Below are 24,942 nucleotides of genomic sequence, written 5' to 3'. Positions count from 1 at the left end.
CTGACCGACATCATTAGCAGGTACCTAATCATCAATCTTACACTAATGTTATCACCCTAGACATCTGTAAGAAACTTCAAAATACCTCCCTGACCAACCCGTTTAAATTACCTGCCTTAGGGGATGGTGGGTGGGGAAAAGAAATTACGGGCCGCTGGGGGCCCAGGTGCTGCATCCGTGGGGAGCGTAGGAACAAGAGAACGTTCTGCTCCCCACGCCCCCTTTTAACAGGGGGGCACTGGCCAGTCCAGTCTCAACTGGTCTATCCCTGCTGTTGTGCGCCCGTGTGAACTGGAAGCACTGAAATGCTTCCGGTTCATCCCGCTGTAGGCAAATAGGGGAGGGGGTACTCCCCCCCCGCCCCCCTCCTCCCTTCTCCCGGGGACGGGCTCGACCGCCATAAGGGTGGCGAGCACTATTCTAGTGCTTCGCCTGTTCATGCTGTCGGGTTCGGATTGGAATATTCCTAACGCCTAACTTGCATCGTACTCGGTCGGTTGGGAACCTTTCTGATTCGGGGGCAGAGTACGATCTCGCTAGGAAAGCCCTCTGTACGACTCGGACACGGAGGGCTTTTCTAGAGAATTGTGCTCTGCGAGTCCGAGCGACCAAGTACGATGCACCTGTATGGTGACGGACTCGGTTCACCGGACTCCCATTGAACTCAATGGGAGCCTGTATACCGAACGCGTACACAGGCTCCCATAGAAAAAAGGGGTGGGTGTTGAAAAGCATACACCCTATGGCAGGCACCCCATGGTGCCCGCCACACTGTGCATGTACGGAAAGGGAGGATCCAAGGGTACTCCCATTGGACCGATTCGGAGGCCCCGGTGAAGGGGGGCATGCTATAGCCCCCCGAAATCCTATTCCCACAGCCGTTTTAACTCGCTGAGACCGAGTCTCGTCGGAAGCCGACTCCATTGCGTGTCAAGATTCAACAGCGTTGGACGACAGGATCGTGTTCGGAAACGATTCAGTTGACGTGGACGAGATCTTCGCAAACATTGGATGAGCCAGTATGTTTAGTTGCAGCTTATGTTCCATGCTTAAATATTTAAATTATAAAAAAAAGACAATAATGTAACAGAAACAAAAACATTGGCAAAGCCAACAGGTTTCACCTACATCAATATCTTTTAGCTGTGTAGCATGGCTCAAAGCAGGGGGGGTAGGTGCGAGGGTCCTATGACACATCCCAAAAGTGTGAGCAGTGAAAGGACACTTACTGGGAAAGGAAGCAGTACTTGGGCCAGGCTCAAGGGGAGAGGCAAGCAAACAAAGAGGAAGTGAAGCTAACCAAGGAGAAGCACGGATATGACAGCAAAGATGACTCCACCCAATGGTGAGACACAATCTCACCCAAAAGAGAGAGCTAGAGGAGTTTCTATTGCTGTACACCATTCCACAACTAGCTCACATTTAAAAAAAAATACAGAGGCTTAGTCTATTGTTGACTTAACCAGAAAGAAGACATAACCAATGTGAACAGAAAGTCTAAATATCTAGACAGAAAGGCTTCACCCACCTTTTCGTGGCATGCGTCATCATTGGCCAGTCCGCTTCACTGTGTTAAGATAGTACCAACATAGTGATCTGATTTAAACCTCTCAAAGACGCAAAACAAATTAAATGCTTCTGGTCATGCAAGAGGTCCAGATTTATTCCTAAAACTACCTCCGACTCAAATATGGAAAAGAAGGGCTTTGGATCTAGGGTAGTTATTTGTACATGATTCACCATCACTCACATACACACACAAAATAACATACCTATTATTATGAGGACTGGCCATTGACCGTAATGAAGTGTGTAATTACTATTCTAGCTCCAAGCATGCTTGGATAGTAAGGAAGGTTATAAAGCAGACTTCTCTTTTAGTTTTTTGATACACTCGCTCGAAAGTACCTAAACATACTACTGCGACCAGTCCGCACAAAGATAGTGTTTTATCAGGTTCTGATATGTCTAACCCACTCTGTGAGGACCGAGTTGGTCCCCACAGCGTGGGTTATACATATATACACACATCATGCTAATAGCACATAATATATGATGCTGGTAAAATTTTGCACCTCCACACCTCGGTAATGTCTCAAATTGGTCATATTTGCGTGCATGCTTGCTATCATGTATGATTTCTGGACTTGGTAGCATTTTTACACACACACACACACACACTCTCTCTCTGACAATTGGAAAACACAACAGTGAAATATCTGAACACATGCACAGGTAATGGCTGCACAATACCTAATAATTTCACACATCACTCTCACTGGACAGTGCAAATTACAAGATATTCTGAGATCCCAACACTTCATTAGACTAAGAAGTCCTGCACTATTAATGTGTCCCCATCTCCTCGTCGCCACCCCATCTGAAGTTGCACCTCATCTCCAAAGGACATGCTGTCTGCAGTGATCAACTCATCTGCAGGTATTTTTTTTATCATACACACCTCCTCTTGTTTTGGTTGTCCGTACTTTAAGTGCCTTTCCGAAAGTCCGTGAGTGCCCACCATGCGTGTTCCTATTTTGATTTGCATTACAATTGGATTTGAATTATTTTGTGCCTTTAATGATTCATTTTCCCTTTAGTTCTGTTTTCAGATCTCTCTCTTTATTTCACCCGATTCATTCACTATTTTCACCATTCAAATATGGCTGCCGTTTTAGGCACAATACACCACATATCCGGCACAATGGACATGTGACTCCCACATGATCCTCCACTTCCAGCAGTTCGTCTTTACCATAACGGGATCGCCAGTTTTCCGCTCCTTTTGCATGCCAGAAGTGAAGACACCTTGATCTCAGCGCTCGTTCGCACCAGGTAAGTCCTTCCCCACAACCATCATTGGGAAATCCCAAAGGTTATGCGGTTCCCCGCATTTACGTTTACCTAGCCGTTCCCTCTTAGGTTCATCGAGACCTTGGCTCAAGCCAAGTTTCGTTGTAACCGCGGACACGGTTCACATCCTTTCCAATGTACTCTGTACTGGAACTCTGGTATGTTCCGCATTTCTTCATCAACCACCATGCATGTAATTCTGGCAGTCTTGTGGTTCACCGCATTGACTTTTCACTCTCCCATATAGGTCGTTCGAGGCAATTTTAGACAGACAAGCTACCTTACCTCGCCTCTCAGCAACATTATAGGACCCGCTGCTGTGGTCCTCCTCGTGTCATGTTTTTCATACGGTAAGCTCCCACTTCCACTAGTCAACAAGGCCAACTATTTCAGGGCCATCGACCCATGTTTTTCACATCGTGTGCCACAGGACACACAGTTTCTTACTCGGCACTGGCCTACCATGCCATTCTGGTTTACTGTCCTGTGCTATCCTCACACCTACACGGCTATCGATTGTCCACTTTAGGGCCACTTGCCCGTTTACATACCTCGTGTACCACAGTTACAGTACACACAGTTTTTCTCCTAAAATCGGTTCACTTTGATATAATGGCCCATGTCACATCACAACATCAAGCCTCTGACACAGATCTATACCTTTTTCACAGCTAGATTGGGTGCGTCCCTCGTGACAGGCTTCTCGCTCCCCTCTGTCACGGACATGGGGAGTGAAGTGGGCCGGCCACATGGTTCTCATTAGAGCCCTGGGATGGGGTCCTGGGCCCCTTATCCACATTCGCAGGGAAAGCGTGACGGTGCTTCCCCGCAGTTTCTTCTACTTTACGGCATTTGGGCCCAGAGATAGGCTCTCAGGTCCCCCGAAGATAAAACTGGCCTGGGGAGCATCGGGGAGGGGGCCCCATGCCCGCCCTCTCCTGGCCTCTTTTTCCTTTTGGAACAGGCTCTTTCCCACATGCTCCAAAGTCGTGCAGGGTGGATCAAAGGTCGAAATCCTTCTTGTGCCAATATCTTGGGCCTCATTAGGCCATTTTACTTGGTTTTGGTGTCGTTTGGCTCCTGGTGGCAAATCATAGCCACCTGAAACACTGTCTTTAGGCCTCCTGGCCTCAAAGACGAACTTTGCATGTGGGCTGGTGTTCTTGCTCCTTCCACCAGCCTCGCTCTTGGTTTTTCCCTCTGAGCCGCTCCCCTCCTTGCAGCAAAAGCCCAGTCTTTTCCCTTCAATTAATCGTCATGGGTGTAAGGGGATCAGCTTCCTTGGTACTGGGAAGAGACCCACTAATCCTGGGGTCATCTAAAGTCAGGGTCCTTAGTCCAGATAGCAATCAAGGGTTCTACCTTACAATTGTCCATTTCGGCTGCAACCAGTTCCAGGGTTTAGCAGAAAAGCACACCCAAAATGAGAGTTCTCTCAATCAATCAATCAGGGGCTTATAGACCGTGAGGGTCTCAAGGCGCTGGGGGCGCTGAACAAGATATTTTAAGTTGAGGCAGGAGGCTCCAGCAGGGATGCACCTCTGGCCTATCCTGGGGTGCCACATCCCCTCTCCACCCCTGTCCCAACCTTACTGCACAGTCTTCTGGGACATTTCAACCTGGAGTCACTTGCCCAATCTGCTCTGGTGATCTCAGCTCCTTCCCTCACTGACATCACTGCCAGGGCTTTTTGAGCAAATTTCCAAAGGAAGCCCGCAACTAGGTTGGCTCCAGAGGTCTAGGCTCCCTCCTTGGTTTAGTGGGCGGGGCAGGCCCATCCCTGTCACACTGTGACAGCTGGGTGATTGATGCAGAGCATTCCGCCCCAACCCTTTTCTCCCCAAGAGCTTGGTGAGGCACTGTTCATTTCTCACTTTTTGTCAGGAGGCCTTTGTTCCTACGACTGGGGAGAAAGGTAATTAACTTAGTCCAGAAGGGTGACAAAAGTCCCGGGCTCTGATCATGAGCTGAGCCAGGGAAATTTGACAATCATAGATGACCCATGAGCTGTACAGATATGTTTGTGGACTTTGCAGAATTGATTTTCTCATAGAGGTTATGCATTAAATTGGTATGACTCTGGCATCTTGTAGGCCAAAGGGAAGTAAAACTGCTCTCTGAGGCAGCCCTTCCCATAGGTGCACAATAGTGTGTCACTCCAGACAAGACTGTAAATCACACTGACTCTCCCTAGGACTGTACACTAACCTTATGAGGCCTAATCCAGGTCAAGACCCAATCCTGCGGAGTCCCCTTTGCGCCAGACTACTTGTGTGCAGTTGTCCGGCTGCGCACAACACTAGTCTCCCAGGCGCAGCCCTCACACATGTGCACACACGTGTTACCAGACAATTGGTCCTTACAGTGGCGGCTGGCAGGGAAGAGGTGGGTGAGGGAGGAATAAAACATAAAAAAAGAAATTAAAAAAAACACTTACCTCCTCGTGTCTGCCTCCGTCTCACCTGTGACGTTGCTGATGAGTCCTGACTACCACCCTCGCCCTGAGACTCCCCACCGACCCCACCGACCCCACCGACCCCACCGACCCAGACACCGCCGCGACCAACCTCACACAGTGGATCAACGACTGCGCCAACACCCTCGCCCCTCTCAAGACCTCTAAAACCAACCACACCAACATGAAAGCCGCCTGGTTCACCGAGGACCTCCGGATCTCCAAGCACACCTGTCGGAAGCTGGAGAAGAAATGGCTCTAAGACCGAACACCAGACAACCACACAGCCCTCAAGAGCGCCACCCGCAGACACCACCAACTCATCAGGACCGCCAAGAAGACCGCCTTCAAGGACCACCTAGACAACAACGCACACAACATCAAAGAGCTCTTCAGCATCGTGAAAGAACTCTCCAACCCCAGCTCCAACACCAATGACATCCCGCCATCTCAAGACCTGTGCGACTCCCTGGCCACCTTCTTCCACTGCAAGATCACCGACATCCGCGACAGCTTCAACTCCGACCGCCCTGCACCCACCACCGAGTCCACCACCCCTGCGACTACCACTCGCCCACGTCGCACGACAACACAACCTCAACATCATCTCCTACGCCAACGACACCCAGCGGATCATATCCCTCACAGAAGATCCCCACACCGCCAAAGCTAACCTCCACAGAGGAATGAAGGCTGTAGCCGACTGGATGAAGGACAGCAGACTGAAGCTGAACTCAGACAAGACGGAGGTCCTCATTCTCGGACCCACCCCATCAGCCTGGGACGACTCTTTGTGGCCCACGTCACTAGGCACAGCCCCGGAACCCACGGACCACGCACGCAACCTGGGGGGTCATCCTCGACTCCACTCTCTCCATGACCAGGCAAGTCAACGCCGTCTCCGCGTCCTGCTTCAAAACCCTCCGTATGCTCCGCAGGATCTTCAAATGGATCCCCCTCGACACGAGAAAAAACGTTACCCAGGCCCTCATCACCAACAGACTCGACTACGGGAATGCCCTCTACTCAGGAACTACAAACAAGCTCCTGAGACGACTCCAACGCATCCAGAACGCCTCGGCCCGACCCATCCTCGACGTCCCCCGACGCAGCCACATCACACTCCACCTGAGAGGCCTGCACTGGCTCCCCGTCAACAAAAGGATCACCTTCAAGCTCCTGATCCACGCACACAAAGCACTGCACAACACCGGACCCACCTACCTCAACAACCGACTCAGCTTCCACACCCCCACCCGAAGCCTCCGCTCAGCGAACATCGCCCTCGCCACAGTCCCCCGCATCCGAAAAACCACCGCCGGCGGCAGATCCTTCTCCTACCTCGCCGCCAAGACCTGGAACACTCTCCACACCATCCTACGACAGACCCAGGACCTGCTGGCCTTCAGAAGACTCCTCAAGACCTGGCTCTTCGACCAGTAGCACCTCCCCCTCCCCAGCGCCTTGAGACCCTCGCGGGTATGTAGCGCGCTTTACAAATGCAGTGATTGGATTGGATTGGAAGGATACAGGCTCCTCTAAGCCAATCTCAATGCAGCATTATGATTGGTCTAAGCGCTTTGGTTCGGTGCTCAGACTGGGGCAGGGAGCCTGTATATTACAGCCTGTTGTAAAACATGAAAAGTGCGCATAACTGTTTAGCTGGGCCAAGCCGACCAGCCGAACCGTTATGCGCACTTAGAATGTGCATGAACCACTCTTCCCAGACTCTGACACCAGCCCTAACCCAGCCCGTCAGTGAAGAAAAATAAAATGATAATAACATGGTTATTACCATTTTATTTTTTCCTGCTCGGAGAGCAGCGAGGTGACGCTCCTTTGCCTTAGAGGAGGAGCCGCCCCTGGGCACTTACCCTTACTGCATCGCAGCGGCCTTATCCTAAAAGGCGGATACTGGCGGTAAAGACTCAGTCGATTTACCACGCGTTTACCATGGGTGAGTCACAGGTTATGAGGCTCTCCACAGTAAAAGTTCAAAAACCAGGTGATCAAAAAAAAAAAAACAGACAGATAAGAACCACCTTCTCACACTAATGAAATTTGATGGGCTGAGGTTAACACTGTTCATTCACACCAAACTCCTGCATTTGTTGACCAGCTAACCTAGGTCAAAGACTTGGACAACGTATTTCAAGAACAGGAAGCATTGAATCTGAATATTGCAACCCCTACTTCTGTCTATATTTGGCTAAGAGCATCGGAATATTCACTAGCAAGTAACTTCCTGATATGTTGTTCAGAGATGGTATTTCATCAACATGTTAACGTTTTTGGGCTTTTTTGCCATATTTAATATGTTGGTATCCTTGCAAGCTTCCACCACTTCTGATACACATTTCTAAGGGTTGTACTTAAAGTGACAAATCGACGTTTGCTGATTGCAGTACACAGTTTCTTGAGGCTGCAAAGGTTTTGAAGAATATTTGTATGAGACCAGTTTGTGGAAAGAGTGTATTGCAGTTAGATCGAGTAGATAATTCTAGTTGCTAGACCAGCAGAACTGGTAATATTTCAAAAAACATTTAAAAAAAAAAGTTTTTATTAATGTAGAAATCAAGGCAGTCATACATACATCAAAAATCATTACAGTCTGCATCCGAATCCTAGAGTAATAAGGCATGGTCGCATGAACTGGTAATATTTTAAAGATTTTTTGTGGCCTCCTCTGCACACCTAGCAGGCTTTGGCCCCATGACCCACCATTTTCTATGTCCCTCGCACTCAAGACTTATTTTATTGTACCATTAGCTCTCTTTAACAACCCCATTTGACGGGGCCAAAAATAGTATGCGAATGCTAATGCCTTCGAGGTAACAGCTGGTATTTGATCAGATTGAAATGTATGAACTCCACCCACTGCCACTACACTATGAAAGTCTTATGACTGCACAAGCGATAACCTGGCATAGGGGCCATACCCACATAAATCAGGTGCTTGAATCTAATTAATTAATATATATGTATATCTATCTACTGATTGTAAATGACTGATATTATCCAATTTGGAGAGAACGGCTGCTTTCTCCAATAGAGGCGGAAGTGGTCCAATGATCATAGAATGTTTTGGTGCAGAGCCTATTCCTTAATGCAGATGGTGGCTCAGGAATTACCGGTCGATATTGCAGGAAGCCTGTGTCTTTAACATAAGTCCGTACTGGCCTGACCTTAAGTCCATTGCACCCAAAGGACTTGCAATGCATATGCATTTGGGATCCAAATTCCATGGATGGTATTGGTGCTATTATATTTATTTTATTCCTTGGGCTGTGTGGCCTTTTTTCATAATGAAAGTCTGTAGTACAGTAAGCATTTTCGCTATTGGGGTAAACCGATTCTCTATTAAAGTGTATAAAGGTGACTTATACTTAATGGATTTGGTTTGTTCTTCATTGTACAATACATACACGTATATCTTGATAGGTACTGCTCTAATCACAAACTGAGTGTGTTATTTTGTGTATGCATATGTGCCATGGTAATCATGTCACCCTTAAAGTTTCTCAGTAACTGTTCCTGCTTTTAATCCTTTCTGCAAATTGTAGGCATAATCAGCTGATATAGGGTTCTCATTCACTCAGCATAATGTGAAAATATGTTCTACTGAAACTCAAGAAACCCAATAAAGCTTGCAATTCATCACCGGGAGGACGGTGTCACCCATTTTTCTAAGACTCCAGGTGTGAGTGCTTTCATTGAAATTTTCATATCCTAAAAAAATTATATTTAGAAAGCATATTTAGGATTTCCAAAATTAAAGTTTTGAACAAAAAAAACACTGAAATTCACCAGTTTGTGCCCCCCAATGTCTGCTTATGACCTCACATATGACATCACTCATGACATGCATGGTCTATGACATAATTTGTGACATGTCAAATGACATTGATAACAATTCCAGGAGATATGGTTCCTCTTTCGAGGGGTTATTATTCTAATTCGCAAGGTGGGTTGGCACACCTACATATCCAAAGCAACCTCTGTGGTATGGATTCATTTCTGCAACTTGCGGTTTTGTGAGTAGTCAGAATAACTTTATTCAGCTTACTCAAAAGCCATACAAAGAAAAATAAAAATAAAATACGTTTCATATAAAATTTTCCTATTTACACAGGAAACATTAAATGAATAACAATATAAGATACAATTAAAAAAGTATATCATTTGCACACAAGTGTAGAATAGTAAAAAAACATTATACTCTAAAACTAATCTTGACAAACGGCTTTCGCCCTTGAGGCGGCTACCAGAAAACTAGCAATGCAAAAAGTAACGTGGGGGTTGGGTAATAATTGTAGATAGTGCAAAGGTGGTCTCACTTGAGTGAAGCCAGCCTTTTTGAGTATAGGCAACAAATATTTTTTCCTTGGCTCTGAAAACAACCCGCAAAACATAACAAAGTGCATCGTATCCTGCACTGAGAACTGGTCGCAGCTACAGGGCAAAGCTAGTTCTGGCTTCTGCCAATTTTTAAAAGAACCTAAATAAAAATGTAACAAATTAAATCTAAATTTGGTTAAAAGAAACCTATGGAAGGGGATTGTTACAAAGCCAAGGTAGGGTGCAAGTGATAACGAATTAACCAATAAACAATGGTCCCTCACTGCCGGTTTTACCAATTCATGTTCTTCACGGCATGCTTCCTTCCTTTCCAAAAAGGACTTTTTCACAAATTCAATGTCTTGGATCTTAATATTCTCAGGGGAGGTAAAAAGATCCGGACGGCCTAGATCTGAAAATGCCCTGGTCAAATAAGCCACCCAAGGGATCTTGTTGGATCTGTCCAAAGACAGCACGTCAGACATAATCTTGTGGTTCAATGGGAGTTCTTCATTCATCCACATTTTCAGCCAAAGGATCAAGGGGGCCATGATCAGCTTATCAGAAAGAAACTGTAGGCCCACTTCTTTGTGGATCGAATAAGTTGGGGTCGACTGGGGAACAGAGAGTAGGGTTCTAATAAATCTATTCTCCGCTCTTTGAATTGGTTCCACATTTACATAGCCCCACAATGCGGACCCATATAAGGCAATGGCTACAGATTTACTGTTATAGATTTTTAATATAGCTTCCATAGGCCTAGCCCCTAGCCTGCCGGCGAAGCCCAGGAGCACTGAAGATGATCTGATAACAGCCAACCTCTTAGCTCTTACCTGCGGACCCCAGGACCCTTTCTGGTCGAACAATACACCTAAATAAGGGAATGTAGATACCCTAGAGACTGTGTCCCCCCTGCATGTGAATGTTTTGTTTCTCTTCTTACGACACTCTCGACCCACCACCATTGTGTGTGACTTGGTTACGTTTATCTTAAGATCCAGTTGCTCCATAAACGAACCAAAGGCATTCAGAAGGCACTGAAGGCCAACACCCGTGCGGGCAATCAGCACGGCGTCGTCCGCGTATAGGAGCGCCGGGATCTTAATTGCTCCCACACGCGGGACGTCGGCTTCCTGCCCCTCCAGATGTGCGCCTAGGCCGTTAATATAGATGGTGAAGAGCAAGGGGGCTAAAATACAGCCCTGCCGCACCCCCCTTAATGATCTAAAGGGAGTGGTACACCTGCCCTAATTTGTCACGCGTACGCTAGAAGAGAGATCTTGATGCAGGGTAGCTATAAAGGTGACCAATGCCTCATCAATACCCATCTCTAACAAGATGGCCCACAACTTCGTCCGGTCGACTAGGTCAAAAGCCGAGGAGAGGTCCATAAATGCAAGATATACGGACCCCTCCTTGGCCACAGTATATTTGGAGATGAGCAGATGTAAATTAATGCACTGTTCAATGGTGCCCTTTCTTTCCCTAAAGCCATATTGAATTTCAGCCAACCCACCACAGTACTCAACATTTTCCCTCAGCCTGGTTAAAAGAACTCTACCTAAAATTTTTACTGACGAGTCCAAAAGGGATATATGCCTATAACAGGCTGGATCATCCCGCAAACCTTTTTTAAAAATTGGAACAATGGTAGAGGTGTCCCAAGAAGCAGGTGCAGGATTACCATTAACAGCGTTAAACACGTTTGCCAAAACTTCAGCCCACAGTTTTGGTGAATACATGAAAAAGTCAGCAGGCACACCGTCAGGGCCAGGTGCCTTGTGCTTTTTAGTGGCCAGGATGGCTTTTTCCACCTCATTTCGGTTAAAAAAGATGGGGCGGATAACTGAGGTTTTCAACGGTACATCATTTGTCGCATCAACAGTATCCCCATAGACATTTTTAAAGTGTGACAGCCATTTTTCATCGGGGACAACACGGTCCATAGATTCGTTGCGGTCATCCGAAAAAAAAGGCTGTTTAATGATCTCCCAGAATTTTTTACTATCTTTCAGGACTGCCACCGAGAGGAGACTGTCCCATGCTTCTTGTTTAATAGTATCCTTTCATTTTTTGACAGCTAGCTTATAGATCTTCCTAAGTCTGGTGATCTCACTTTTTACCCTAGGGGTATTTTTTAGGGCTACCAGCAGTGATCTATGTGCTTGGGAGCATGCTGAATCAAACCAACACTTAATTCCTGGGGTACCTTTTTTTGTCTTTGCTATAAGATCCTGTGATACCTGCCCGCATATTCCCTCAAATGCCTCAACAATTTCTTGGACCTGGGCACAAGGGTTTTTATAAATCTCAACCTGGTCCTTAATTTTAACATAGTTTTCTGCGTAGAATATCTCCGGTACCACCTTAGCCCACTTCAAGCGTCTACCTTGATCAGAAGTCTTCAGAGCGTGGGCAGGCCTTATTATCAGCGGAGATGGACCCATATGCCCTCCCCACGCTACTTCTAATTCTACCGGGTTATGATCGCTAAGGTGTTATTGTACTGTGCGATAAGAGATAGCCCGGTTTAAGATTCCCAAGGACATAAATATGTAATCTATAATTGTACCTTGGGAAATGCCAGTAAAGGTTGGCAGTCTAGTGCCACCATCTGGTTCATGCAGATCAAAGTTAGCAAGAAGATCTTCCAACTCCTCTCCCTCTGCAGTGTGTTCAAAATGGGGTCCCTCTAAGCCATCATCCCGTTCCGTGCTACTTTTCATGCAAATTAGGTTGCACGGATGAATATTAAAATCACCTAATAAAATGTATTCAGTATCGAACTTAGTATTCTGACTGACCAAATTTAAAATATTATCTAGATCAGTGATGTTTCGACCTCTATGGTCGCAATTCCCTGAATTATAAAAGTTTATGAAGATAGTCCTGCTGATGTTATTAGTCACTCTTTCTACCATCAGAATGTTTGGCGAGTTGGTGCTAATCTGCCTACAGCTACCCTTTAAGTCTAATGAGAACAAAATTAGCAAGCCTCCCTTTGCCCTCCCCATACGACTGGGAACAGCTGCTTTAGTAAAGTAAAACTGATAAACCCGTCCCACCAAAGATTGGCAGAAATATCCCAGGTTTCCTGGAGGGCGATAATATGGTGACCTAAAACAAAATTTGACCATGACTTATCCTGTCGCTTGCCGTTTAGCCCTGCTATATTCCAACTTATCAACTTGCACAGGTCTCTGGGTCTCTTAGGATCAGAATACCACACCGATACCCCTGCGTTATTATGTGATAGTTGAGTTGGTTCATTAGGACCTGCTTTCAATAGACTCTGTGGCTTGTCTCCAGCAATGCACTGATTCACGCTGTGCTCAGGCAAATATGACATAGGAGGGTGGTCATATCTAGGTATGATTTGTTCTCCCTGCCCCATCTGAGAGATAAGCTCGTTAGGATATAATCCATTACTGTGTGGGCTATTCCGATCTAATTGTTGGATTAAATCATTATTACCCGGATTAGTAACCTCTGTATGTCAGTCGCAGTCATTTAAGTTAGACAAGACTCCGTACCTGTTCCCTGTTCCAAAACCCCAATCAAAAGGGGTAGCCACCTGACCCCAACCATTCACTGCTGTATTCCACATGGGCTGTGGAGTGTTGGGGCGCATCAAAAACTGTTCATTTCCCGGCCTAGCCATAAAGCCGTATCCATGTCCTCTATTATCAAATCCCGGGGTACTTGCTCCCCACCTGTTTGTATTGGGCCAATTTGGTCCCGGGGTTCTGGCTGTTGGCCCAAGCGGGAAGTTATATTGCCCTGTCCCATGACCAATCATCGAGTGTGGACGGTCGTTGTTAAATCTAAATCTACTTTCCCCACCCCAGTAAGTGGCTCTTGCGTACCTTCTAGGCCTGGGAATATTGGGGGAAGTCACATTTTGATTTTTGTTATAAAAGAATTTCAGGGTAAGGGGAATTATGGAACCGCTTCTACGTTGAGGTGGGAAGATGTTAGCAAGGATGTTTGGGAGTACTTCTGCGCTGGCAAAATTCAAAACTACGCAGTCCCCTTTAAATTTCTTTGGCTTATTCCCAATCCACGGTACCCTCCTTGTCGTGACAATTTCCCCCGCTAGCTGGTCAACTCCCTGAGATGCCATATACATATTATTGGTAAGCCAGTGTAGAGCTTTGTCTTTTAGTCCTTGGGAAGTTTCTTTTTGCTCAGGAGGTAGGACAGGAACGTTCGCCAATACTAGAACTAGGGGTGAGGCTGCCATAATAAATTGTATTGAATCCTCCCCTAAGTTCAATGGTGCTGGCACAGCAGGTGGCAAAGTTGGCGACTCTCTTATTACAACCTGGCTGGGCTCAGATGATGATAACTGCCCTGCCAGAGTGGGCTGTGATTGGCCTTCCATGAGGCATGTATCAGGACCCGTGCCCACCTCTACTGTAACTACTGGTTTCATAACATGGATGGCTAAATTATCCAAATCATTGACCAGCTTAGTTTGCGACCCGCCCATCTTTTTCACTTCTGCTGTTAGTTTGTCTATTTTCCCAATGAGTGGCTTGATAATGGTCCTAATTTTAATATCTATCATTTCCGAGATCCTATGAAATAGGTCGTCGTCAATGATTTGCCTAAACTCTTCTGGGTCTTCATGCTCCACATTTTTCCCTTTATGTCTAGGTTGTGGGGTCGGCTTTTTCTTTCCTGTCTGCTTGGCCCCACGTTTAGCTTGAGACTTTCTGCAGTTTCTCACTGGCCGGGCAACAGGCGACGAAGGTGAGGGAACCTCCGCTGCGATATTGTGCTGTTGCTCGGAGTCAGACACTACATGTAATGAGAGGTCAATCAACAGGTCAGAACTTTCTACGACGTTACTGATGTCTTGGGAATTGGTGTCGAGAATAAAGGTCGTGGGATCAGATGGTCGAGTCCCAGACAATTGTACATCAGGGGCAGGACTCAATGGGCGCAAAATTGGAGATTGACTCAAGCCTAGGGATTCCCTTCTCTCGTTATTTTTTTTCTTAACCAATTGGACTAGGAAAGAATCTAAAGTGTTAAGTGGTTCTAAAGTCACAGGGGCCGCTTTTCTAGGCATGTTTATGGAGTTCAAAAATACTAACAAGGGTCGAGGGTGGCACTCAATAGGTTGGATAATATAATAAAGCTAGGTCACAGTGTTAACAAAGCTAAAAGATGAATCAAAGCAGAACTATACAACAATAAACAGTTTCGATTGTTCCACAAAAACCTGCTTTAGTTCAGATATGCAAGGCTAAGGCCTTTTCCTTTTATCAGTGAAATCAGTAACAGTCAATGTCCATAGGCCTAAACGATTTCCTCGTTTAACACAGTACCTTTACTCTTCCACAATGCGGTGTTAGAGAGGTGGCCCAGCCCGGCCTCCTTCGGCCCCGGACGGCCACAGACGGTCCCGCCCTTGTCCCGGGCTTCTCCTGGGCGCGCTCCCGCGCAGCGGTCTGTGTTACTCCTTTTCTCAATAAGTAGGGAAGAGCTTATGGGCGGGGGGTCGGGGCCAGCAGGGAGAGCAGCCCAGGTGTGTCGGATCGGGCTCGCGGGGACTCCTGGTAGAGTGAGTCCCTGCCTCCTTGCTCGCAGCCCTGCCGGCAACTCCGCTCACCCCAAGACAGCAGCTCCTGTTGAAATCCGGACAAAGACCCTCTGTGTGGCGCTGCGGGACCCGCGAAGCGGGTCCGGCGAGGTCTTCCGGCGCACACAGGACACAGCAATCAGCGACCAAGAGAAATGTCGCACCAGTTCAGAGGCAGCAGTGGTGGTAGCAGTGTCGGTAATTCCACAGCAAAAAGGTAGATGGTTCCCGCTACAACCAGCGTCTCGCTCGCCTTTCACTCCGTGGGCGGGGGGGCGGGGCCAGCAGGGAGAGCAGCCCAGGTGTGTCGGATCGGGCTCGCAGGGACTCCGGGTAGAGTGAGTCCCTGCCTCCTTGCTCGCAGCCCTGCCGGCAGCTCCGCTCACCCCAAGACAGCAGCTCCTGTTGAAATCCGGGCAAAGACCCTGTGTGGCGCTGCGGGACCCGCGAAGCGGGTCCGGCGAGGTCTTCCGGCGCACACAGGACACAGCAATCAGCGACCAAGAGAAATGTCGCACCAGTTCAGAGGCAGCAGTGGTGGTAGCAGTGTCGGTAATTCCACAGCAAAAAAGTAGATGGTTTTGTGAGTAAATATATGCAATATATATATATATGTATATATATATTTACACATATACATACACACACCCACATATATATATATATTCATTGAAAGACCAAAGGTTACAGGGACGGTATAGTTAGGCTCAGGTTTCCAAACATAACAGGCTTACTGCAAGTGCATCAACCAGTGGGAAGAGTCACAGAACAGGGGAAAGCGAGAGACATGAGTCTCCCTACAGAACGGGGAACAATGAAAGAATGTGTTTGCATTTATAATCTACAATAAGGCAGGGAGCAGATCATGTGCAGGTTCAGCAGCGACAGGGGTGAATGAGATAATGGGATGCAAGTGCCCTAAGGAAGATCAGATGCATATTAGCTGGATTGCTCTCTCTGAAATTACTCTGACTTTACCAAGGAGCATCTGAGGAGGTCTGTGTGTGAATTTAGTTTTGAGATTGTGATGGCCTGACTCCAAGACAGCCTTAGTTAGGTCTTTCAAAATGTTGCTGATCTTATCAGAGTTCCGGCAGCCATCTTTAAGGCGATCCAAATATGCAAACAGAAAAAAAATGAGGCAGGCACAATAGGGTCAGACCCACACTAATGCCTAAGAAAGCCATTAAAAATGCCAGCTGCAGAAAAAAATTATTAAAAGAATGCTTGGACTTAGAATGCATGTATAAGATCAAGAATTCAATGTAACAGAAAGGGTCACGATTGTACTTTTCAGATGTAATAAAGTACATCAGGCATTTCAATGGAAGCACTACATACAAAGAGGCATGATATACTATATAACCCACAGTATGCGGTGGTAGTGCTCCAAAGCCCCTTTATGCCAATTAAAAAAAATTAAATAAAGCAACAACTATAGATCTTTACAGACAATAAGACTGCCTATAGTCAGACCTAAAAATATCCAACCGGAAGAGGAGCTAGGAGGCGGAAGGAGAGACCGCGATGGAAAAAAAGAGGGGGAAAAATGAAGGAAGACAAAGCGGGGCTGTCCCTCTGAAAAGCAAAAACCGTAAAAAAAGGTTAATCTAAATCCTTTGAGAAAACATTGAGAAGGCATTTGCTAACTTGGTTGCATAACCTATGTACATGCCATTAATTATTACAAATTATGAGCAAAAATGTTTTATAAAAGGGTAAAATAAAAACTCTCAAAGTAGTTTTTTCTAAAGGATGATTTATAGCCTCTCATGCAAAAAGACCCCACCCATGGCGCCATAAAGGACGATGCAAAAGTAAGAGCAAGGCAAAGCTGTAATCACCATTGAAAGTATAACCGAGAAGAAACCTTCAAGGGGTGAATAACAATTTGAAGGAATATGCCATTGCTCATTGCCAAGAGGTAAGATTTTGTGTGCAAAGGCAAAACAGTGTTACTGCGCTTTCATTTCATTCATTCCATTCATTCAATTAAAGTAAATCCATTCATTCACACAAAATGTAAATCAATTGGGTTTTGATCGCTCATTTCCATCAAGTGCAGGCATTTGCGGTAACTCCTTTGCCGGTAAGCGATTATGCCATTCTTACGTGCAAAGTGTCAATCTCGCAGTGCCTCTGACCACTAAGCCAGCTGATTTGGAAACACAATTAGAACCTGTAAGAAAAATACGGTGGACCACGGACCATCAGGACGTAATTGATGAGAGGGTGGATCATTTCTTAGATAAATTGATACAAGAGCGCAACTATCAATTGTCTGCAACATCATGGGAAATGGCAGTGGATGACCTTAGAGAAAACCTAGCAATAAAGACAATCAAAGGGAAAAACAACACCACAACAAAAACCCACCACTTTATCGAACACAAGTAAACCATAATAAAAATAAAACACAAATTAAATAACCTACTGCGTAGGCGCACCTACGATGGCACTGAATACAAATCCCCCAGTGAGAAGGTATTGATTACTCGCAAGGAGTACCGGAAAGCAAGATTCATCTACCAAATGATGAAAGAAGACCACCTCTGGGTAACTGCTCACAAAATAATAAAATCAAAGGACCATTGGCGATTCTGGAGCTGGGTTAACAAATGTGCCAGACCTGCCCAATCATCAACTGTAACAAACATTGCTCCTGCCGAGTGGGAGGCCTGCAGAAATCCGCTAAGTATTTTAGCCACGCCAGACAGGAACTCTTTTTAATAGAAAATGAATTTTTTTAAATATCTTTTTGTAGGAATTACAAGGATTTTAAGTAATTGTGCAATACAATCTACCTACCAATGTAAATCATAACAGAATTACACTAGCATATAAATTAAAGAGAGGATACTACATTTAAATACAACATTTTGCAAAAAATGCACTGATTAACAAATACCAGACTAGCATTTGAAATAAATATCCCTCCCCTTTAAAGTGGATGGAGCTTGGTTACAAATACTATTTAAATCAATCAATGGTTTAAGAATGGTGTAGAACCACCTATTAGCGAGGGTTCAGATCTTATTGTGAAACCAATAAGTGAATCAAGATTTCTAAGAAATATACCGTCATATAGAATGTCACTTGAAATCTTTTGCCCTGTTTATATTTTGCCACTTAACTGGGCAAACGTCAGTCCATTCACATCGCGGAAAAAGCCTCTCACGGTGTAATGACTATTTTATTCCTAGTAGCATTTGTATATGGAAAATAAAGATTAAAAAGATGAGATTTTGGCCAATGAAAAAAGATAGCAAGAACAGACGCAAACTAACAGTTTAATATGAAAGAGGCATTTACTCATAATGGCCAAGTAGCAGTGCTCCTACCCTAGATATGATCAACAATGCTGTTAAGGAACTCTGGATATTTTGATCATGACATCTCTTTATGCTTGGCCTCATTTTATCAGGGAAGTAGGTAATGCACAAGTCACCAAGGTTACCCATGTTTTAACTTATGGAACAGCATTAGGAAGTTTTAAAGATCTTGCAGGGTTCTTAGAAGTTGGTGGAAGTAAGGTCTACCAAAATCTACCAATAAACAGAAGAGCCACTAAATCTACCTACGCTATAATCTCATTATCTACTTTATCCCAAATAGGACGCTTTAAAGATGTAATGCAATCTTTTGGAAAATGGTGGGTATAGGGAAACCACAGCAAAAGAAATGGCAGAAGCCCCATCCCGCACCATGAGGTTTTCTCTTCCCATTTAGAGGCTGAGAGCAGAGTATCAATTGGAACTTCCTATGGAAACATTCTATTTTATTAATTGATGCAGGTTGCAGGTCCTCTCCTCCCCCTACCCAAGCTGGGATGCTTTGCTTTTTTGGAGTTGGGATTTGTTTATCCATTTTCTGTGGAAAACTCTGTGACATTCCTTAGGTGTTGGGCCAACTCCACCTCGTGGTGATAAGAAATTCTGAGGCTGGCTGTTAATTTTCCTGTTTTGCTTTTTTCAAAATAGTTGTCATCTGATTTTTACGCTTTTTTTTGCAGGCACCAAAGTTTTGTGGTGTAAGAGGAATTTTGTAGGCAACTTAATTGTGTATTTAGAAGCTTTTTATTCCATATGAATATTCATAATATCATATCATCGTGAAGAATTGTGTGCAATAAGAAGCTTCTAAATACACAACTAAGCTGCCTACAAAATTCTTCTTCCACTACAAAAGTTTGACGCCTGCAAAAAAAAAAACAATTCACACCCAGCACAAGAATATTTTTTTTTATTTTCCCTTGTTCACCTCTACTGTGTGTATTTGCAAACATATATGGTATAAATAGATGAATTTATCCTAATTTATGCAAGAACGGTGTTTTGTTCTCTGTACTTATCTCTTGGGACCAACGTTTGGCAAGCTACAGTTGTGGAACTCAAGAAGCACAGAGGAGGTTCGGATGTGCGAGGGAGGTAGTTTGTGCTTTAGGGAGAGATAAGAGAAGGCACAGCCTCGGGCTGTGGCTTTTTGGATGTAGGTAGCTAGTGAGGGTCCGGCTTAGTGGAGGTGTCTGGGAGGTGTATATAAGTGTATGAGACTGTTCAGGTATTCAGGGATGTTTTTGTGTACTGCTTTGTATGTGTGTCTGACCAGTTGAAATTAGTTTAGTTTGTGGATTAGAGCCAGTGTTGTACCATGAGATGTGAGGGAGATTGAGTACGAGTCTTGTAGTGTTTTAAATGGTCTGGAGCCGGCTTAGTAGCTTCTTAGTGATTCCTGTGTAGAGTGCGTTGCCGTAGTCGAGTCTGCTGATGATCAAGGCCTGAGTGACTTTCTCTAGTGTTTTCAGGATGCCATTCGAAGATCCTTCATAGCATCTTGAGAATCTGGAAGGAGGTGGAGGTCACTGTGTTTCCTTGGGCTGTCTTGTCGAATTAATCGTCTAGAAGGATTCCCAGACTTCTTGTTTGGGGGTGGGGGTGGGTGGGGGTCCGAGATTAGTAGGCTAGCAGGTGGAGTTCCAGGAGGATGTTTATTTCTGAAGATCACCACTTCAGTTTTGTCCATGTTGAGTCTGAGGCAGCTTGTTTTTGTCCATGAGGTTAAAGCTGTCATGCATGTAGCAAAGTTGTTTTTCGTGGTAGAGGCCTTGTTTGACAGTAAGAGTATCAGGTGTGTATCGTCTGCGTAGGAGAGTATGTTGATGTTGAAAGATCTGAGGTCCGCCAGTGGTGTCATGTAGATGTTAAATAGTGTTGGGCAGGTGGATGATCCTTGGATTACTCCACATATGAGTTTCTTGTCCTTCATTTTGTAGGGTGGCAGGTTGATTCTTTGTGTTCTTCCAGTGAGGATGGGTCCTTGTATGTTTGTCTCGTGTAGTCTTCTGATTAGGGTGGGAGACTGTGCCAAAGGTGGCAGAGAGGTTAAGTAGGATGAGGGCTGCTGTGTCTCCATGTTCTATAGGATCATTCTGATGTCATCAGTTGCTGCAATGTGGCCAGTCTCAGTCCTGTGGTTTGGCTGGAAACCCAATTGTGAATTGTACCGGAGCTGGTGTGTGCTGAGATGGAAGAAGGAGCTATCTATTCATGGATTTTTCCATAACTTTGACTGGGTAGGGTACAAGGAAAAATTAAGGCTGTTTAAAAAATACTGAAAGTTTCTAAAGGGATTTACTTGTGGAACCAGTGTATGTCGTTTATCAAATAAGTGGCCAGAATTTACTTCAATTGTGGTTCTGGCCTTAGGGGAATGGCTACAGAGTGTGGACAAAAGACACAGCTGAAACCCAGAACAAGCCAAACAAGACCTACAGACATTCGTGGATATGTGGTTGCGGGCCACTGGGACTACACACATGAAGTGGAAGAATTTCACATCCAGCATATACAGCCTGCTGCTGGGTGCAGAGACATGTCATTTGAGGTGGGCTCTGGCAGCAGGAGGAGGAGGTGAAGGTGGAGGGTATGGACATGGCACCATTCTGTAACCAGAATAAAGCATCTTCTGTAGACTTGGGAATTGGGAGTAGGGCAAGGCTGAACCTATGGTACTTCAGATTTTCGGCAGAGCCTACATCATATGAAAAACACTATGCACAGTGCTCTGGAGCTAAAGGGACATGATGGGGCGAACTGACTGAACATAACTGAAGCTGTGTACAGTTTGTCGTGAGTTTAGCCTGGGGCCAAAATATCTCATACCAAAAGAAAAATAACAAAAAATATATAAATGAAAACATAAATAATCCAATACACAAAACTTTTTTAACTGGATGTGGTTTCTATACTAAAATGCCAAAACAAATCCTTAAAAACGTAAGTTGAATGGACATTACGGATATGACCCAAGACCTGGAAGTCACGGAAATGCACCAGTTATGAACAGCTACACACCTATGAAGCCGATCACAAATAAAAGCTCATGACATCCTTGACAGCATCATAAACATCAGACTTAAAAACATCCAGTCAGCATATAAATGTCCTCAGATTATGTTGAAAGGAAAAGTTTCAAATTCACTGAAGCCTGTAGTACCAATGCCGGCAACTAGATGTCCTTGCAGTGATAAGGATATGAAAGGCCGGTACAGATGAACTCTGAATTAATTTATATTGTCAAAGGCATTAAATACAATTGTCATTCTGTACGACCGTCAGCAACTAGCTGACTTTGCACAGAGGATTAAGGCTGAATTTTCAAATGTATCACACACATTTTAAAAACTGTATTTGTGTTTCATTTCATTGGGGTTATCAATCATATCATTGGTGATGTCATATACGATATTGCTCATGAGGTCATAAGCTTTGCATTGGGGAACCTAAGCAAAAAAATATACTCAAGGAGATGCTTGTGAATCCCCAAATAATCAGAGGTCTACTATAAAAGTAGGAAGGAACTGACAGAACTAAATGTCAAACTATTTTACTTGAGTTAATAATACGCCTAGTAATTCAGAAATAGCTAAGGCATACAGAACTGTATAACACTGTATATATTTTAGCCTGCAATCTGACATACCTAATCCCTGGCTGTAGGGTCAGAAGAGTTGAAATTGTGAGTCTTGTTTCACACATGTCACAAGACTAACTATTGTGGTAAATGATGGACTGCTGCTAGCTCCTGCTTCATCTTAAAAGGTACTCTTACCCTGGCGCTGGAATAATTCTCCACTCCCAGTGGCAGAGCTATCAACTGTGCAGGAGGTGCAGTGGCACTAGGGCTCACTTCTGCCAAATAAGATGCTTTTACTACTCAAGAAATGACGGATGCGAAGGAGTCGTGCGCACCGCAACCCAAGATGGCCGCCAATCCATGGAGCTCAGCGCCACACCGAGCATCAAGTTCCCGATTTCGGCGCTCCCAGTGCTGTTTTCGCTATTGCTTTGATGTATTCCTGAAGCGAAATACCAACGCTGTGGGAGGCTGCCTTTCCTGATGTCTACATACCGAAAATTAGTCAGCTTCTCCTCAGGTGACTCTTTGGGGCTGTGGGTCCGCCGTTTTGTTTTTCTACCCTGTATGGTTTTACCTCACTTTTCCACTGATATGCCCCCTGGACTGCAATTTTTCTTCTATATATTCCTCGCAATTTTTTGTGATAATTCTTGAGCAGTATCCTTATATCGGAAGGTCTCACTAAATACTTCAACTTTAGACTTGTCTTTTATACTTGGCGTCAAATATTCCTTTTTCCTGCTCTGCATACCGTCTCTTCATCTGTGGCAGCACTGTTCATGGGTAGGAGAAAGAAATTGCTTAATTCCTCTAAAAAGCATAACCCTAATGACACAGTACTTTCTTCTACTTCCACGACAACTATTAATAATTATTCTCATTCTTCTGAAGTATTTCCGTTAACAACGTTCTCACGTCCTTCAGTTTTTTTGACCATGGCATCCAGAACCCAATTACCATCCTCTACTATCAAACGACTCAAACAGGATCCCTTCTCTCCTCCTAAACCTGCGTCTCCTATTTCGCTGGATATTGCTCTGGAGGAAATTCGAGCTCTCAGACCATTTATTGAGGATACTAACTCTCGTTTGCAAGCGATTGACAATAAATGGTCAGCTATGGAATCTCGCCTTACCATGGTGGAACAACAAATGAGCGACGTACAGGATTCGCCTTCCAGAATTTCATGTTTGGAGCGGGAGGTCCTGCAACTAAGAAGAGCTTCTAAAGATCTTAAAAATAGAGATCGCCGTAACAACCTTCGCCTATATGGTCTTCCTGAGGGTCTCGAGGGTGATGACCCGGTATCGTATTTCACTTCTTTTCTTCCACAGCTTTTGAATCTTCCTGCAACTTCCAAGTTAAATATCCAACAAGCTTATCGACTGGGTCCACGTTTATTTTCCTCTTCTGCTCCATCCAAACCTCGTGGAGTGATCCTCCTATTTCTGCAATTCTCAATGCAACTAAAACCATGAAGTAATTAAACTGGCTGGGCATAAAACTCTTTACCTCTCAGGATGTTTCCTCATTCATCGCCAAAAGACGCAAAGAATTCCTGGATCTTCGAACCGCTCTTCGGTCTTTGGGTGCTTGTCTCGATATGGCCTATTCCATCCATGCTTGTTTAAAGTCACCAGTCAAAAGAAGGGGGGAGAAGGAGGAACATAAGACTAGGTCGACCTCCAAGTACGTATTCAAAACAGTAGAACCCACAGATTTTGGGTTCAGAGACCTAGCGCGTATAGTGGCCCCTGAAAAAATAATCAGTAATGACCCTAAAGAAAGAAAAATTTCTTTCTAGTGTCCCCTCACTCACCGGGGTTGCCCCACGGTGACATGCTTCATCATTGGGGCCATCCCAGTTCTCTACGAAAAGGGGCGTGCCACGACTCACGGACTACGCAGGAGCACTTAGTAGTGAAGGACTATGTGTGGTGCAAGTGAGAATGGTGGAGTGGGTGTGGGTGATTAAAAATACCGTGCTAGTGGGCCTCAACAAATTTATTTAATGCTCCTAGGTAGGTATATTAAAAGGGGTAACACTGTTTTTAACCTGCAATGATGGCTAAATCAGTGTTTGGTCGACATGTTTCAAGCTCCCCAAGCTTTTCTTCAGGACCATACAGGGACCCTCCCTGTATATGCCACTCCTGTCAATTCTTAAACTTAAGAGGTGAAATTTTGCATATGTTAATAATATTAAACGCTGTCTTAAATAAAACATGCGTATCATACATACTTTTTGTACTATTTCCTGGTTTCTGTAAGAATAATAACACAGGGTTAGTTGTAAACCCCCCCCCATTTCGTAAATACGTTGAAGGGTTCCACATTTTACCTTCATGCTGCATGCTACACTATAAGGTGATTGTTTTGCCCCATATCGGTGCGTGCAGACTTTCAGGTCCAGTGCTAAATACACGAAAAATTGTGGCGATTGTGGTTTGTGAATTCACACATATAAACTACACAGGACTTGATATGACAGTAGACAAAAGACACACATATAAATGAACATAGGTCATATTTCGATTAAATGGTTGCATATTTACATTTTGTAAGGCTTATTCGCACTTCATGATCACTGGAGGGGGGGCAGGGTCACCTAATGGAATCATTGCTGCCAGATGGAAAAAACGATAATAGGCTTCTACCGTTACTCTTACCGCTTGTGTAGACCTCCGTCTGCAGGTCTGAGTTTTCGGTTTCTCAGGTGAACAAAGGATACTTACTTCCTTCGCGGTGAGACCGCACGGAGTTAAATATGTGGTTCCCCTCCGGACCG

General features: G+C 44.9%; 1 protein-coding gene across 2 annotated transcripts in view; it reads right to left on the bottom strand.

The window, feature by feature from the left end:
- The window catches only part of LOC144772357 (CD48 antigen-like), a 266,122-nt gene that overhangs the window by 60,894 nt on the left and 180,286 nt on the right, over positions 1-24,942 (bottom strand). The window lies entirely within an intron of this gene.

The sequence above is a fragment of the Lissotriton helveticus genome, chromosome 8, assembly GCF_964261635.1.
Source record: "Lissotriton helveticus chromosome 8, aLisHel1.1, whole genome shotgun sequence".
Lineage (NCBI taxonomy): Eukaryota > Metazoa > Chordata > Amphibia > Caudata > Salamandridae > Lissotriton > Lissotriton helveticus.
Note: the sequence above shows the minus strand (reverse complement) of the source record. Positions and strands in the feature narration are given on the sequence as shown.